This window comes from Cebus imitator, unplaced genomic scaffold, assembly GCF_001604975.1.
Source record: "Cebus imitator isolate Cc_AM_T3 unplaced genomic scaffold, Cebus_imitator-1.0 Scaffold42, whole genome shotgun sequence".
NCBI classification, from domain to species: Eukaryota; Metazoa; Chordata; class Mammalia; order Primates; family Cebidae; genus Cebus; species Cebus imitator.
Window position 1 is genome coordinate 7,035,823 of NW_016107357.1, and position 17,337 is coordinate 7,053,159.

Here is a 17,337-nt window from a genome sequence, read left to right on the forward strand (position 1 = left end):
TTTTTTAAGACAGGGTTTCACTATGTTGGTCAGGCTGATCTTGAACTCCCAACCTCAGGCTGATCTTGAACTCCCGCCCACCTTGGCCTCCAAAGTGCTTGAATTACAGGCGTGAGCCACCACGCCCGGCCTTATCTTTTGTCTTTTATACTTTGACTCTCCTAAGCCTTGTATAGTATTTCATTAGCTAACAGCTTCTTGTCTAATTGTGCTTTATAACTAGTGTGATTATGTCTAGATTTGCTCAGGACAGTCCTGATTTTTGCCTGTTGGTTCAGCATAATTATTACCAGTATCCCTTTGTGGAAATACATGAAGACCAAATACATGAGAAGAGGAGAAGACTCTGTTCAGAGTTTGCTATAACAAGGGAGTCAGCCACCATCACCTGCGTTTTGGCAGAGCCTCAAAGACAGGCAGAGGGTGGGAAAACTGTAGAGTGGGGAAAGGGGGAAGGCTTCAAGTATGCCCTAACTGAAGACTGTTGGCATAGGGAAGCTATAGGTAGGCTAACTAGAACTAGCAGAGCGATGCATAGCTGGTTTTCTCTTTGTTCCTACGTTAAGACCAGGTACAAAACTTAGAAAAGCTATCATTTATTAATAAAGTTCTTGCAGTCTGGTGCCATTTGTTACAGGGGTTGTTGCTGGGTTCCTGGATTGTTTGCCAGTGATAGTGGTCTGACTTCCTACATGTCTGACTTACAGATGATAAGATTGGTTTTCTGGTCTGATTGCTGCAGATTGTGTCAGAGTTCTATTTTTGCATATGGTCTGCCCATTTTTCCTTCACATGTTCAGCGTCTTGCTTTTATCTCTCAAAAAGGTTCAGTTTGGACAATGTATGACCACTCTTTGTATAGTAGGAACATGGAGAAAAAGATGAAGTCTGCATGTCAGAGGACCCTTACTGAGAGGCAAAAACGAGGCTGTCTGCTTGCCGGGACCTGCAGGCTGAATTCTTTCTCTCCTTCCTTCCTTCCTTTCTTCCTTCCTTCCTTCCTTCCTTCCATCCTTCCTTCCTTCTCTCTCTCTCTCTTTCTTTTTCTTTTTTCTTCTTTTTCTTTCTTCCTTTCCTCCCTTTTTCCCCTTTTCTTCTTTTCCCCTTTTTCCCTTTTTGCCTTTTTCCCTTTTCCCCTTTTTCCCTTTTTCCCTTTTTCCCTTCCCTTCCCTTCTTTCCTTCTTCTTCTTTTCTTTTCTTTTCTCTTTTTTACAGGGTGATATGTTTGGCTGTGTTCTCACCCAAATCTCATCTTGAATTGTAGCTTCTGTAATTCCCACAACTTGTGGGAGGGACCCAGTGGGAGATAATTCAATCATGGGGGCAGTTTCTACCATGCGGTTCTCGTGGTAGTGAATAAGTCTCATGAGATCTGATGATTTTATAAGGGGTTTTCCCTTTCACTTGGCTCTAATTCTCTGTCATCTGCCACCATGTAAGATGTCCCTTTAGTCTTCCACCATGATTGTGAGGCCTCCCCAGCCACGTGGAACTATGAGTCCAGTAAGGCTCTTTCTCTTTATAAATTACCCAGCCTCACATATGTCTTTATCAGCAGCATGAAAATGGACTAATACACAGTGTCCCACTCAGTCTCCAAGGCTAGAGAGCAGTGGCGAGATCTCAGCTCACTGCAACTTCTGCCCTCTTGGCTTAAACAATTCTCCCACCTCAGCCTCCCAAGTAGCTGGGACTACAGGCGTGCCACCATACCTAGCTAACTTTTGTATTTTTTGGTAGAGACGGGGTTTCACCATGTTGGCCAGGCTGGTCTCCAACTCCTGACCTCAAGTCATCTGCCCACCTTGGCCTCCCAAAGTGCTGAGATTACAAGGTACCCTGAATTTTTTGAGATTAAAAACAATCTTTGATTTGTTTTATTTGATAATGGCTAACAATTCCGTTTTCTAATCAAATTTGTCATTCTTTGAGGTGATTGCCTCATTTATGTCCCTAATCCTGAAAAAAATGAAAATAATATTTTGAGCTTGGCATTTTATACATTCACTCTACAGATATTTATTGTCTCCTATGTACCAGTTACTATGCTGAAATCAAAAGAAACAGTGAGAACCAAAACAGATATGGCCTTAGAATTTATATTCTAGTGTCCCTTTAGAGAGGGTCAGGAAATTAACTGGTATATCAATAAATATTTAATTAAAACAGTGAAAAGTAAGGAGGATTTCTTAGCCTATGGTATAGAATCTTTTTATTTATTCAGAGATGGAGTTTTACTCTTATGGCCCAAACTGTAGTGCAATGGCGAAATCTCGGCTCACTGCAACCTCCGCCTCCCGGGTTCAAGCAATTCTCCTGCCTCAGCCTCCTGGGTAGCTGGGATTACAGGCATGCGCCACCATGTCTGGTTAATTTTTTAAATTTTTAGTAGAAATGGAGTTTCACCATGTTAGCCGGGCTGGTCTTGAACTCCTGACCTCAGGTGATCTGCCCTTCTTGGCCTCCCAAAGTGCTGGAATTACAGGCATGAGCCACCGTGCCCAGCCCAATTTTTTTTTTTGAGACAGAGTCTAGCTCTGTCACCCAAGCTGGAGTACAGTGGCACAATCTCTGCTCACTGCAACCGCCGCCTCCTGGGTTCAAGCAATTCTTCTCCCCCAACCTACCAAGTAGCTGGGATTACAGGGATGCCACCATGCCTGGCTAATTTTTGTATTTTTAATAGAGATGGGGTTTCACTGTGTTGGCCAGGCTGCTCTCAAACTCCTGATCTTGTGATCTGCCCACCTCGACCTCCCAATAGTGTTTGAGGCCCGTCCTCAATAGGAGTTTTTTAAAAAATATCAATGATACCAGGTTCTTATTCAGGAATGTTTCACTATGTTGGCCAGGCTGATCTCGTAACTCCCGACCTCAAGTGATCCGCCAACCTCCACCTCCCCCTACCAAATTGCTGGGATTAAAGGTGTGAGCCACTGCTCCTGGCCTGAATCTTTTATATGTAAAGTTTTTAGTAAGTATTTGTTAAGTAAATGAATGAAATTTGTGAAGAGTACTGTGATAGAAAATAACAAATCCTTTTGTAGTTCCTAAGTGTGAAGAATGGGTGCTCATGTACATGTGTGAGATGTGGTACCTTCAAACCTTGTTCTGTGCACATTACCTGTCTCACATGGAAAAAAAGAGAAGAAAATGAAAAAGGGAGACTACCTCAGTCCCTCGCCAAGGGAGGTCTTTTTGAGAATGTGACAGGTAAGGACTTTAAGGATAGCAGGAGCCAATTGTACAGGAAGAGTGGGAAGAGTTTCAGGTAGAGGGAGAATCATGTGTGCAAAGACCTTAAAGCAGAAAAGAAGTTGACTTGTTCTAGGAACAGAAACAGAGAAAAATAAACTTCTTTGTTGTTCATTAGTCCAGAAAGAAACCCTATAACTGTTAAGCAATCACTTCAGTTTTCTCCTCTTCCCAGCTGCTGGAAACCACAAATCTACTAATTGTTTTTGTGGATTTGCCTATTATGAACATTTCACATAAATGGAATTATATAATATGTGACCTTTTGTGTCTGACTTCTTTCACTTAGCATAACGTTTCCCAGGCTTCTCCATATTGTAGCATATATTAGTACTTCTTTCCTTTTTGCTAAGTAATATTCTATAGTATAGATATGTCCCATTTTAGTTATCAATTTATCACCTGATAGACATTTGGATTATTTACACTTCAAGTTTTTCTATGAACGCCTATTTTCAGTTCTGTGGAGTATACAGTACACCCAGGAGTGGAATTGTAGAGCAAGGGCTCACTTGCCCGATGGGCATAGAAGCCAATACTGGGGCAGGAGAATAGGGCGTGGAGACAGGGAGCCTTCATTTTAGTCTCTGATTAGTTGCAGGTCAAGTCTTTTTTTTTTTTTTTTTTTTTTTTTTATGACGGGGTTTCACCATGTTGATCAGGCTGGTCTTGAACTCCCGACCTCAGGTGATCCGCCCACCTTGGCCTCCAAAGTGCTTGGATTACAGACGTGAGCCACCACTCCTGGCCTAGGCCAAGTCTTTATTTGCATAGAGTGTAACTTACTTCAGCTTCCAATTGGTTGGGGGCCAAGTGGGTGTAACCAATAGGAAACTTCTAAAGGGTACTTAAGCCCCAGAAGATTTTGCAACTGGGGCTCCTGAACTGCTTGCTTGAGCGCATTCCTCTCTTTGGCGTGTACTTTTGCTTCAGTAAATCAGTGCTTCATTGCTTCATTCTTTTGTTGCTTTGTTTGTGCATTTCATTCAATTTTTTGTTCAACACGCCAAGAACCTGGACAAGTTGTAGTCAAGACCCTCCACCAGTAACAATACCATAGCACTTGCTTTTGAGAAAATAAAGACCTTTATTGCAAAGTTGGCTTGCCATGCTCAAATATGTCTCCCTAAGCTGGACAGCTTTTATAGGCAGAGACTTAACAATGAGGAAGATAGGATAATGCAATGAGGTAGGCCAGGCACAGTAGCTCACGCCTGTAATCTCAGCACTTTGAGAAGCCCAGGTGGGTGGATCACCTGAGGTCAAGAGGTTGAGACCAACCTAACCAATATGGTGAAACCTCATCACTATAAAAATTAGCTGGGCATGGTGGTACACACCTGTAATCCCAGATGCTTGGGTGGCTGAGGCAGGAGAATCACTTGAACCTGGGAGGTGGAGGTTGCAGTGAGCTAACATCATGCCACTACACTCCAGCCTGGTCGACAAAGTGAGACTCCATCAAAAAAAAAAAAAAAAAAAAAAAAAAAAAGAACAATTCAATGAGGTATGATCTGATTGGGTCATGCTTAGGGTTGTTGGCTCTTAAGTCTGTACTACAACAAATCAGGGAGGGCACTCCTTGCTTCTGAATTTGGTCCCTGTTCCTTGGTCCAAGCACTTTGGTTCTGTTTGTGACCAACTTTTTCATTCTGCTTGGCTCCTAAGTCACCAGTGGGGCACACTTGGCTCATCTGGGCATGCTTAGGTTATGTAACTTGCAACCTGGAGCTTGGCTGCTCTGAGAAACCACTCATCTTTGTTACACAAAGGTTGAACCAGATTGGGTTGATTCTGCTGTTACAGAATTGCTGGGTCATATAATTCAATGTTTAACTTTTGAAGAATCACCAAACTGTTCCCTCCAGCTGCTGCAACATTTTACATTTGCACCAACAATGCACTGAAGGTTCAGATTTCTCCATATCCTCCCCAACAGTTAATTTCTCTTTTGTTTTTTAATTACAGCCATTCTAGTGGGTGTGAAGTAATATCATTATTTTTTATTTTTGAGACAGGGTCTCACTGTGTCACCCAGGCTGGCATGCAGTGGCCTGATCATGGCTCACTGCAGCCTCGACCTCCTGGGTTGAAGTGATCCTGCTACCTCAGCCTGCCAAGTAGCTGGAACTATCAGATGCGTGCCACCCACACACAGCTAATTTTTTGTAGTCACGGGATTTTGCTGTGTTGCTCAGCCCTGCCTTGGCCTTCCAAAGTTCTGGGAATATAGATGTGAGCCACCTCACACAGCTATAATCAAATTACTGTCATTTTTATTTACATTTTCGTAAAGTTAATTTCTTAATGATTGCCCTGGAAAGTAAAACTAATTTTTTTTGTTTCTTTTGAGACAGAGTCTTACTCTGTTGCCAGGCTGCAGTGCAGTGGCATGATCCCAGCTCACTGCAATCTCCGACTCCTGGGTTCAAGCAATTCTCCTGCCTCAGCCTCCTGAATAGCTGGTACTATGCGCGTGCCACCATGCCCAGCTAATTTTTTTTTTTGGAAGGGGGTGGGGGCAGGGAGGGGCTAATTTTTGTATTTTTAGTAGAGACAGGGTTTCACCATGTTGGCCAGGATGATCTAGAAGACCTTGTGATCCACCTGCCTCGGCCTCCCAAAGTGCTGGGATTACAGGCATGAGCCACTACATCCAGCCTATTTATTTATTTATTTGAGATGGAATCTTGCTCTTGTCACCCAGGCTGGAGTGCAATGGTGTGATCTCAGCTCACTGCAACTTCCGCCTCCCAGGCTCAAGCAATTCTTCCTCAGCCTCCCAAGTAGCTGGGATTACAGGCATCCAACACTACACCCAGCTAATTTTTGTATTTTCAGTAGAGATCAGGTTTAACCATGTTGACCAGGCTGGTCACAAACTCCTGACCTCAGGTGATCCACCTGCCTTGGCCTCCCAAAGTTCTGGGATTACAGGAGTGAGCCACCAGGCCCAGCCTATACTGACTTTAATATTTACCTAAGGTAGGTACCTTTACTAGAATTCTTTATTTCTTTATATGGTTTTGTTACAAGATCTTTGGGGTGTCACTTTTCTGGCTGGTAACCTCTGTAGCTGGTGGCACCTTTGCCTGAGTTTTGCTGGGGCCAGCTTGGCTCGTTCCACCCACTTGGCCTGGCAGGCTGTGTTTGGCTCATGCTACCAGCCTGGATCCCATGCCTGCCAAGGATGAGTCAGGCGTGGAGCAGTGAGGCATGTGTGAGTGAGTGAGGCGTGAAGCTGACTCCAGGGTCTGGCCACTGCACAGTCAGACACACTGGCTGCTGCAGAGGGGCAGGCAGCTCCAGGTGCTGGCATGGGCTCCGGCTCTCTGTGAGGCTGCAGCTGGACAAAGTGCATGGCAAGGAGCTTCCACAGCTGGTGGAAGCTGGGGAACATTGGTGCCTGGAAGCTTGGAGATGCCAGGAACCACAAGGTTCCCAAGAGGAAGTCACAGCCCTGTCTTGGGGAGCTCCAGGTCAGGGCTCCCCAAAGGGCCACAGCTCTTCTCTCCTCTTCACCCACAACATGGTGAGCAAGGGGCATGTTTCAGCCCTGCTTGTATTACAGCTCTTTTAGCCTTGCCATTTGGCGGATCCCAAGTTCTTGTCCTGCGACGAGGAAGAATGAGGTAGTCAGACAAGTGGAGGGTAAGAAAGCTTTATTGAGCCATAGAATAGCTCAGAGGAGACTCACAGGGGACAGCTCCTTTCCACAGCCAGGGTGTCTGTTCGAGTGTTCAGCTCACAGTAGAGAGGGTAGCTCCTCCTCTCTGCAATAGGTTGTCCCAAAATGTGTTCATCTCCAAGCAGAGAGGGTAGCTCCTCTCTACATACAAATGTTCTGCTCTCAGCAGAGAAGGTAGCTTCTCTCTACAGCTGGTCATCCCATGGTCTGTTCAACTCTGGCTGATCCCAGAGCTTTTATGGGCCTCAGAGGGGAGGCAGCCATGGGCAGGCCCCAGAAAGGCACCACAAGTTCCCACTCCAGTCCACAGGATTGGCAGCCCAGTCCCCAGACTTCAGAACTGGCCTGAAGGTGAGGCCTCGCCAGGGACCTGCCCTCTTCTGCCCAAGGAGCCTATCTGCCTCCTGCTGCCCTCCATGATGCCCAGGCTGCTTGCATCAAGGGGCACCTGCAGGCCAGTGCTGAGCTGCCTCCCCCTTGGCTTCTCCCTGATGCTCGTGGGTACCTACGTTCTAGAGGGGGCAGAAGTGACAGGGGGCTGGCATGTCAGGGCTGCCCAAGCATGTGCACACCCAGTCAGGCCGTGACAGCACCCGAGCCCAGCCCCAACCCCACTCTGAGATAGGAGCGGGTGCTGGGAGCAGGGAGAGGCCAGGCAGTGGGAGCAGATACCCACAAACCTGTGGAGAAAAGGGGGCCTTCCTGGGTTCTCCACGGTGCAGACGCGGAGACTCCTAGGTCCTGTACCTGGAAGGACAAGGACTGGCAGTCCTGGCTGTACCTCCTCACAGCCTGGGGCGGGGGCTCCAGGTCCTTGCTGGGCCCCTCTCTGCCCACCTCTGTACCTGACCGGCTGTTCCCCAACTGTTGGGCAGCTCTACCTGGCCGCATCACAGAGACTCCCAGGGCGGTGGGCTTCAGTGGGGGGGGGGGGTGTTCCCGCTTGTCCCTGGCTCCTGCTGTCACCATGGAGCATGGCACCACCTTAGACCCAGCTCTACCTCCACCCCGTGCCCTCCCCATGAGGCTCAGGGCCTGGGAGCAGGTTCTGCCCGGCTGTGCAAGGGTGGAGGTGTTGAAGCCAGCTGCCTTTGGGACGCAGGGCACAGGGGACCCACTGCCACCACTGCTGCTCCTACACCTCCCTGCTGCAGCCGGCGCAGTGGCAGTGGCCACTCCACTGACAGGTACAATCCCATAGGTGCTAGATCCTATGGTAATTCTATTTTTAATTGTTTGAGAAACCACCATATTATTTTTCATAGCACCTATACCATTTCACATTTCCACCAACAGTGTACAAGTCTTTCGATTTCTCCATATTCTCATCAACACATGTTATTTCTTGGTTTTGTGTATCTCTGTATGTGTGTGCATATTTTAAATTATGGCCAACCAAATGGGTACTAGGCGATATCTCATTGTGTTTTTTTCTTTGATAATTAGTGATATTGAGGATATTTTCATATATTTGTTGGCCATTTATATATCTTCTTTGGAGAGATGTTTTCATATCTTTGGCTATTTTTAAATCAAGTGAAAGTGTATGCATATGTTTTTGGAAATAAGCTCTTGCTGTGTTACTCAGGCTGGTCTCAAGCTCCTGGCCTCAAGTTATCCTCCCGCCCCCACCTCCCAAAGTTTTACAAGTGTGAGCCACTGTACCAAGCCAGGTTGTTTTATTATAATTTTTTTTTTTTTTCTTTTTTAAGTGATAGGGTCTTGCTCTGTCACCTAGGCTTCAGTGCAGTGGCATGATAATAACTCACTGCAGCCTTAAACTTTTGGGCTCAAGCAATTTTCTTGCTTCAGCCTCCTGAGAATCTGGGGCTGTGTGTGCCAGCATGCCCAGCTAATTATTTATTTTTTGTAGATACAGGTTCTCACTTTGTTGTCCAGGCTGAGAAGTTCTCTCTATATTTTGAATATTAATCAGATATATGATTTGCAAATATTTTCTTCCATTCTGTAGGTTGCCTTTTCATGTTACTGGTTATGTCCTTTGATGCACAGAAAGTTTTAAGTCTGATGTAGTCCCATTTGTCTATTTTGTTGTTGTTGTTGCTTATGTTTTTGGTGTTTTATGTAAGAAATTATTGTGAAATCCAATGTCGTAAAGCTTTTCCCTTATGTTTTTCACCTAGGAGTTTTAGTTTCAGGTCTTGTGTTTCCTTTCGCTTTTTCTTTTAATTTTTATTTTTTGAGATGGAGTTTCACTCTTGTTGCCCAGGCTGGAGTGCAATGGCGCGATCTTGGCTTACTATAACCCCTGCCTCCCGGGTTCAAGCGATTCTCCTGCCTCAGCCTCCCGAGTAGATGGGATTACAAGTGCCCACTACCACACCCAACTAATTTTTTGTATTTTTAGTAGAGACAGTGTTTCACCATGTTGGCCAGCCTGGTCTCAAACTCCTGACCTCAGGTGATCCACCTACCTTGGCCTCCCAAAGTGCTGGGATTACAGGCATGAGCCACTGCAACCTGCCCTGCTTTCACTTTTTAAGAATCATTTTGCTGGATGTAAAATTCTTGGTTTAGAGATTTTTTTTCCCCTCTTCCTACACTTTATGTTATTCCAGTGCTACCTGGCCTCCATGTTTCTGATGAGAAATCAGCTGCTAATCTTATTGAACATCAGTGGTATATGATTAATTGCTTCTCTTTTGCTACCTTCTGAATTCCTTCTTCAGCTTTTCATAGTTTGATTATGTCCTGGTGTGATGGCTTATGCTTGTAATTCCAGCCCTTTGGGAGGCCAAGGGAGGAAGATTGCTTGAACCTGGGATTTTGAGGTTACCATGAGCTATGTTCATGCCACCACACTCCAGGGTGGGTGATAGAATGAGACCTTGTCTCAAAAAAAAAGTTTGATGATGATTTGTCTCAGTGGGAATCTCTTTGAGCTTATCCTACTTGGGATTTGTTGAGGTTCTTGGTTGTGTAGAAACTTTCTTGTTTCTTTGCATACCTATTTTTCTGTTGTTGAAAACTGGACATTTTGGGGTTTCGTTTTTGAGATGGAATCTTGCTCTGTCACACAGGCTGAAGTGCAATGGTGTGATCACAGCTCACTGCAGTCTCGACCTGACAGACTCAGGTAATTCTACCTCAGCCTTCCAAGTAGCTGGGACTACAGATGTGCACTACCATGCCTGGCTAGTTTTAATTTTTCTTTCTTTCTTTTTTTTTTTTTTTTAAGAGATGGGGTTTTGCCTTGCCCAGGCTGATTTTGAATGCCTGGGTCAAATAATCTGCCCATTTCAGACTCCCAAGGTGCTGGGATTATGGGCTTGAGCCATTGCCTTGGTCTGTTTTTTGGGGGAATTGGGGGATGGTGCAACGCACAATCTCGGCTCTCTGAAACCTCTGCCTCCCAGGTTCAAGAGATTCTCCTGCCTCAGATTCCCAAGTAGTTGGATTACAGGTGCCTACCACCCACGTCCAGCTAATTTTTGTATTTTTAGTTGAAACAAGGTTTCACCGTGTTGGCCAGGCTGCTCTCGAACTGCTGGCCTCAACTGATCTGCCCACCTTGGCCTCCCAAAGTGCTAGAATTATGGCATGATCCTAAGCCCCCAGTATATTTTTCACTTCTGTTGCTCAATATATTATCTTTGAGATATCCATGTTTTGTGTGTATTGATAGTTCATTCTTTTTATTACTGGATATTATTCTATTTTATGGTTATGCCACAATTTGTTTATCTATTTGCCTGTTCATAATTGTTGAGTAATTTCCAGGTTTTTTTCCCTATATTTTCTCTTTTTTTTAGAGTTGGGGGGTCTCACCATGTTGCCCAGGTTAGAGTATAGTGGCTATTAACAGACACAATTATAGTGTGCTACAGCCTCAAATTTCTGGGCTCAAGTGATTCTCCTGTCTCAGCTTCCCAAGTAGCTGGGACTACAGGTACGCACCACTGCACCCAACTCTCTAGCATTTTTCAGTGCATATTTATGCATATTACATTATTACCTTAGATATCTGAATCATTTTTCTTGATGCACAATTGGTAATTTGCAATCAGTGATGTTTCTCTTGTTCAAGAATGTTTTTGTTGTTGTTAATTTTATACTTTAGACACCAATCCCATGTGTGTAGTGTAAATGTGAATTCAAATCACTTATGTAACCATGGTCCTGAACTGGAGCTCTGATTTCTTTTGAGAAATTTCTTTTTTTTGTTTTGTTTTGTTTTGGAGATGGAATCTTGATCTTGTTGCCCAGGCTGGAGTGCAGTGGCATGATCTCGACTCATTGCAACTTCTACCTCCCGGGTTCAAGCGATTCTCCTGTCTCAACCTCCCAAGTAGGTGGTATTACAGGCACCCACCACACTGGCTAATTTTTCTTTTTATGTATTTTTAATAGAGAGGGGGTTTCAGCTTGTTGGCCAGGCTGGTATCAAACTCCTGATCTCAGATGATCCACCTGCTTCAGCCTCCCAAAGTGCTGGGATTACAGGGGTGAGCCATTGCACCTGGCCTCTTTTGGGGAATTTCTTTTTTTACCCAAAGCGAAGCTTTTTCGAGATGTCCATTTATTCTTTATCTCTCTCTTTTTCTTTTTTTGAGATGGTGTCTCGCTCTTGCTGCCCAGGCTAGAGTGCAATGCTGCAATCTTGGCTCACCACAACCTCCTCCTCCCAGGTTCAAGTGATTCTCCTGCCTCAGCCTCCTGAGTAGCTGGGATTACAGGTGTGCGCACCACATTCGGCCAATTTTTGTATTTTTAGTAGTGATGGGGTTTCTCCATGTTGATCAGGTTGGTCTCGAACTCTTGATCTCAGGTGATCTGCCTGCCTTGGCCTACCAAAGTACTGGGATTACAGGCGTGAGCCACCACGCCTGGCCCATATGTTTTTATTAAGTATAAACCCTGTTTATAAATGGGACTGATCCATAGGATTTCCGTAGTCAATGCCGTATTTTCCTTGTTTATGAGGTTTCAGTCTTTGACTCTGTTCCCTACTTGGACAATAAGGTCCCAGTGGACAATTGTTCAATCCATAAGTAGTTACAATTCCCTCAAGGGTTTTTCAACTCTGCTTCACTGATTGCTCTGATTTGGGTTTATGAAACTAGGTAATCCCACCTTTTAATGAATAAGTTTAGTATTCATTTTAAAAATTATTTTTATTTTTGTTTTTGAGTTGGGATCTTGCTCATGTCACTCAGGCTGGTGTAGATTGGTGGAATCACAGCTCACTGTAACCTCAAACTGCTGAGCTCAAGTGATCCTCCTGACTCAGCCTCCCAAGGCTCTGGGAATACAGTCATGTACCACCACACTCAGCTAAGTTTTTTTAAAATTTTATTTTCATAGAGAGAACTCTTGGCCTCAAGTGAGTTCAAGACCCTCCTGCCTTGGCCTCTCAAAGTACTGGGATAACATGTGTGAGCCACCATGCCTAGCTTAATATTTGTTTTTTAATATGGCATTTTACGTGGCATTTATTTGTGTTTGGCACTGGATGGAGGGAAGATAAATTCTGTGTCCATTAGGTTTATTGACACAGATATTCAATCAATATTGACTGAATTTCTATGTAAGAAGATTGAAGATATTGCTTTCCTGCTTTACTGCATATAGGGTTGCCAAGATTGTGCCACAATCACAATTTTTTTCCTTTATACTGTGATTTTATTTTTTAATCTGTGAATAAGGTGAGAGGTATGAGCCAAAGTTTTTGTTGTTGTGTTGTATATGACTGTTTAGTAGTTCCAGAACAGTTTGTTCTGGAAAAGAATCTGTTCTCCATGAAATTGTCTTTGCACGTTTATAAAAAAAAAATAATTGACCATATATTTGTGAGTCTATTTCTACATTCTTAATTTTGTTTTATTTATCTATGCATTTATCTCTCCTTTCATGAATATCACGGTTTTTTTGATTGTAGTAGCTTTTAGTTTGATCTTGAAATCAGGTAGTGTGAACCCTTCAACTTTGCTCTTTTTCAAAATTGTCTTGGCTATTAGAATTCCTTTGTCTTTCCATATAAATTTTAGAATACGATTAAGATTTCTACAAAAAATGCGAATGTTGTTTTAATTGGATTGCATTGAACCTATAGATCTGTTTTGGAATGATCGACATTTTAACAATATTGAGTCTTTTAATCCATGAACATGGTTTCTCTCTCTGTTTATTTAGGTTTTCTCTTTTCTTTTCATTTTCTTTTCTCTTCTTTTCTTTTCTTGCTTTCTCTCTCTTTTATTCTTTTGAGACTGGGTCTTGCTCTGTCACCCAGGCTGGAGTGCAGTGATGTGATCATTGCTCATGGTAGCTCAACCTGTCAGGCTCAAGTAATCTACCCAACTCAGGCTCCCAAGTAGCTGAGACTACAGACATACCAGATGGCTGGCTAATTTTTGCATTTTTTGTAGAGATGGGGTTTCAACACGTTGCCCAGGCTGGTCTCAAACCTCTGGGCTCAAGTGATCTACCCACCTTGGCCTCCCTAAATGCTGGGATTACAGGTGTGAGCCACCGCACCTGACCTATTTAGGTTTCCTTTTATTTCATCAGTGTCTTGTATTTATCACATATAGATCCTGGAGATATCTTATTAGATTTATAACTAAGTATCTCATGATTTTTTATAATATTATAAGTGGTACTGTTTTGATTTTTTTTTTTTTTTTTTGAGATAGGGCCTCACTCGGTCACCAGTGGCACAATCTGGAGTCCAGTGGCACGATCTGGTCTCACTGCAACCTTCATCTCCCAGGTTCAAGCACTTCTTTTGCCTCAGCTTCCCTAGTAGCTGGAACCACAGGCACCCCCCACTGTGCCTGGTTAGTTTCTGTATTTTTAGTAGAGATGGGATTTCACCATGTTGGCCAGGCTGGTCTTGAACTCCTGATCTTGTGATCTGCCCACCTTGGCCTCACCAAAGTGCTGGGATTATAGGCATGAGCCACTGCACCTGGCTCAAAAATTAGCTTTGTCTTGACATATAAAAGATTTCTACAAAAAATGCTACCGTTGTGTGGTGGCACATGCCTGTAGTCCCAGCCACTCCGGAGGCTGAGGCATGAGAATCACTTGAATTCAGTAGGTGGAGGTTGCAGTGAGCTGAGATGACACTACTGCACTCCAGCCTGGGCAACAGAATAGGACTCTGTCTAAAAAAATATGCGAAATAGCCTATGTTTCCTATTCCATCTTAGGGGGGGAATGTGTGTGAGATGAGGTTTATGTTTTTAGTAAAATCTGGACTAATTTAAATAAAATCTGTCATGATACTGTGGATCATTCATTCAGCAACCATTTATTAACCACCTGCTATTTATAGAATAGAAAGTATTGGGATGTAAAAATAAAATCTGTTACTTTTATCATAATGTAAAGCAGGAGTGTCCAATCTTTTGGCTTTCCTGGGCCACACTGGAAGAAGAATTGTCATGAGCCACACATAAAACACACTAATACTAATGATAACTGATGAGCTGAAATTTTTAAAAATGCCAAAAAAAATCTCATAATGTTTTAAGAAAGTTTATGAATTTGTGTTAGACTGCACTCAATGCCATCCTGGACTGCATGTGGCCTATGGGCCATGGGTTGGACAAGCTCGATCTAAGGTGTGACTGGCTAAGCATATAAGGAAGACAGTTGAATATTGTTTTTCCACCTCAAGATAATTGAATATGTAACAAATATTCTGATAGAGATATGTACAAGGTACAATGGGAGTTTGCTAATAGCTGGTTTAATTGTTATTATTTTAGAGATGGATCTCGCTATGTTGCCTAGGCTGGAGTGCAGTGGCTACTCATAGGCACGATCCCACTGTTGATCAGCACAGGAGTTTTGACCTGCTCTGTTTCCAACCTTCGCCTGTTCATCCCTCCTTAGGCAACCTGGTGGTTCCCTGCTCCCGGGAGGTCACCATATTGATGCAGAACGTAGTGCAGACACCCGATTGGCATAGTGCACTGTAGCCCAGAACTCCTGGACCCAAGCGATCCTCCAGCCTCAGCCTTCTGAGTAGCTGTGACTACAGGTACGTGCCACTGTGCCTGGCAGTTTAATTACCTGATTACATAATCTGTTAATTGTATATCTAGCTTTAACCTATGAACCCTTTATGAATCTATGAACCTATACTGCATCAGGCAAATCCAGTTGGTTTTGCCTTCATGCTAATTCTCCTGTTTTACTCTCCATGTGATCTCTCTACTGACAAACTTGTTTCCCTTTCATACGTTCAATGCACTAAATAGCCAGAATGAGATTTTAAAAATGTAAATCAGATTAAGGTACTTTCTTGCTTAGAACTCTCCAGTGGTTTCTCATCATATTAGGATAAAAATCCTTGCCAAGGTTCTACAAGGCTCATATGACCTTACTCTGCCTCCTTCTCTTCTCTCAGAGCTCTCTCATGCTTATCCTGCGTGCTTTAGCCACAAGAGCACAGTAGATAGTCTTTTTTCTATTCTTTAAACACAGCAAGCCTCTGTGTACAACTGAGCCTTTGCAATTATTGTTCCTGCTTTCTGAAACATTCTGCCTGCAGACCTTCACATAGCTATTCAAATTTCTACTTAAGTGGCAATTCCTCAGCTTGGCTTTCTTTGATCACTCAGTCTCCGAGTGTTTCCCCATACCCTTCCAAGTACTTATGACTGCCTGTCATTAGTATATTTATTTTTTCATCTGTCTTCCTCACTATAATGTAAACCATAGGCTTGTGGGGACTTTTCCCTTCTTGTTCACTGTGTATCTCCAAGGTTTGGAACAGTACCTCACATATTCTGGCTGCTCCAAACATATTGGTTGAATGAATAAATAACTTGACACAACTGCTCATAGAGCTTATGGCTGCTTGAAGTTATGATTTTCCTGTACTTTGTTATACTTTATTGCCTGTTCCTCCCACTCTCCCTACTAGAGCAGCAACTTGTTTGCCTTGTTTATTTCTGTATCTCTGGAGTCTAGAGCAGTTCTTGGCCTATACCAGGGGTGCTATCAGTAAATAAGCAGCCTCAACCACAGTTTGCCTTCACTGGTTTCATTTACTTGAGGTCAATCACAGTCCTAAAATGTTAAATAAAAAATTTCAGAAATAAACAATTCATAAGTTTTAAATAGTGTGCCACTCCCAGTAGTGTAATGAAATCTCCTGCTGTCCGCTTCATCCTGCCTGAGACATGAATTACCTGTCCCCTTGCCAGCAGCATATCCACTCTGTCTATGCCACCTGCCTGTTAGTCACTTAGTAGCTATCTTATCAGTTATCAGATTGACTGTAGCGGTATTACAGGGCTTGTGTTCAAGTACCCATTATTTTACTTAATAATGGCCCCAAAGTTCAAGAGCAGTGATGCTGGCAATTCCAATATGCCAAAGAGAAGCCATAAAGTGCTTCCTTTAAGTGAAATGGTCAAAGTTCTTGACTTAAGGAAAGAAAAGAAACCATGTGAGACTGCTAAGATCTATGGTAAGAACCAGTATTTTATCCGTGAAATTGTGAAACAGAAAAAAGGAATTTGGCCGGGCACGGTGGCTCACGCCTGTAATCCTAGCACTTTGGGAGGCCGAGGTGGGTGGATCACCTGAGGTCAGGAATTCAAGACCAGCCTGGCCAACATGTCGAAAACCCATCTCTACTAAAAATACAAAAAATTAGCTGGGCATGGTAGCGTGCACCTGTAATCTCAGCTATTCGGGAGGCTGAGGCAGGAGAATCACTTGAATTTGGGAGGCAGAGGTTGCAGTGAGCTGAGATGGCGCCACTGCACTCCCGCCTGGGCGACAGAGTGAAACTCTGTCTCAGAAAAACAAAAACAAAAACAACAACCACAAAAAAGATGAAAAAGCATTACATTTATGGGTGGAAGACATTAACAGAAAAGGTGTCCCAACTGATGGCAACATGTTGAGCCAGAAAGTATTGAGCCTATACAAAGACTACAGTGAGGGATTCCCTAAAACGAGCGATAGAAAGTCACTTCCTGCAAGTAATGGATACTTACACAAATGCAAGAATAGATTTGGACTGAAAAATATAAAAATCACTGGAGAGGCTGCATCTGTCTCTTCATCTCATCATGTAGGCATTTTATCATTATACATCATCTCAAGAAGGGTGAATACAGTACAATAAGATATTTTAAGGCCGGGCGCGGTGGCTCACACCTGTAACCCCAGCACTTTAGGAGGCCGAGGCGGGAAGATCACGAGGTCAGGAGTTCAAGACCAGCCTGGCCAACATGGTGAAACCCCGTTTCTACTAAAAATACAAAACTGAGCCAGGCATGGTGGCGGGCATCTGTAATCCCAGCTACTCAGGAGGCTGAGGCAGAAACTGCATGAACCTGGAAGGGAGAGGTTGGAGTGAGCCAAGATCATGTCACTGCACTCCAGCCTGGGCAAGACTGTCTCAAAAA

At 43.7% G+C, this 17,337-nt stretch overlaps 1 protein-coding gene and 1 non-coding gene across 2 annotated transcripts in view; both read left to right on the top strand.

Moving 5' to 3' along the window:
* The window catches only part of CNIH4 (cornichon family AMPA receptor auxiliary protein 4), a 49,932-nt gene that overhangs the window by 3,684 nt on the left and 28,911 nt on the right, over positions 1-17,337 (top strand). The gene's annotated exons all lie outside the window — the stretch shown is intronic.
* On the top strand, positions 3,036-3,134 carry LOC119470887. The gene has a single exon (XR_005199852.1). It is a non-coding gene; the product is annotated as a small nucleolar RNA U13 (small nucleolar RNA).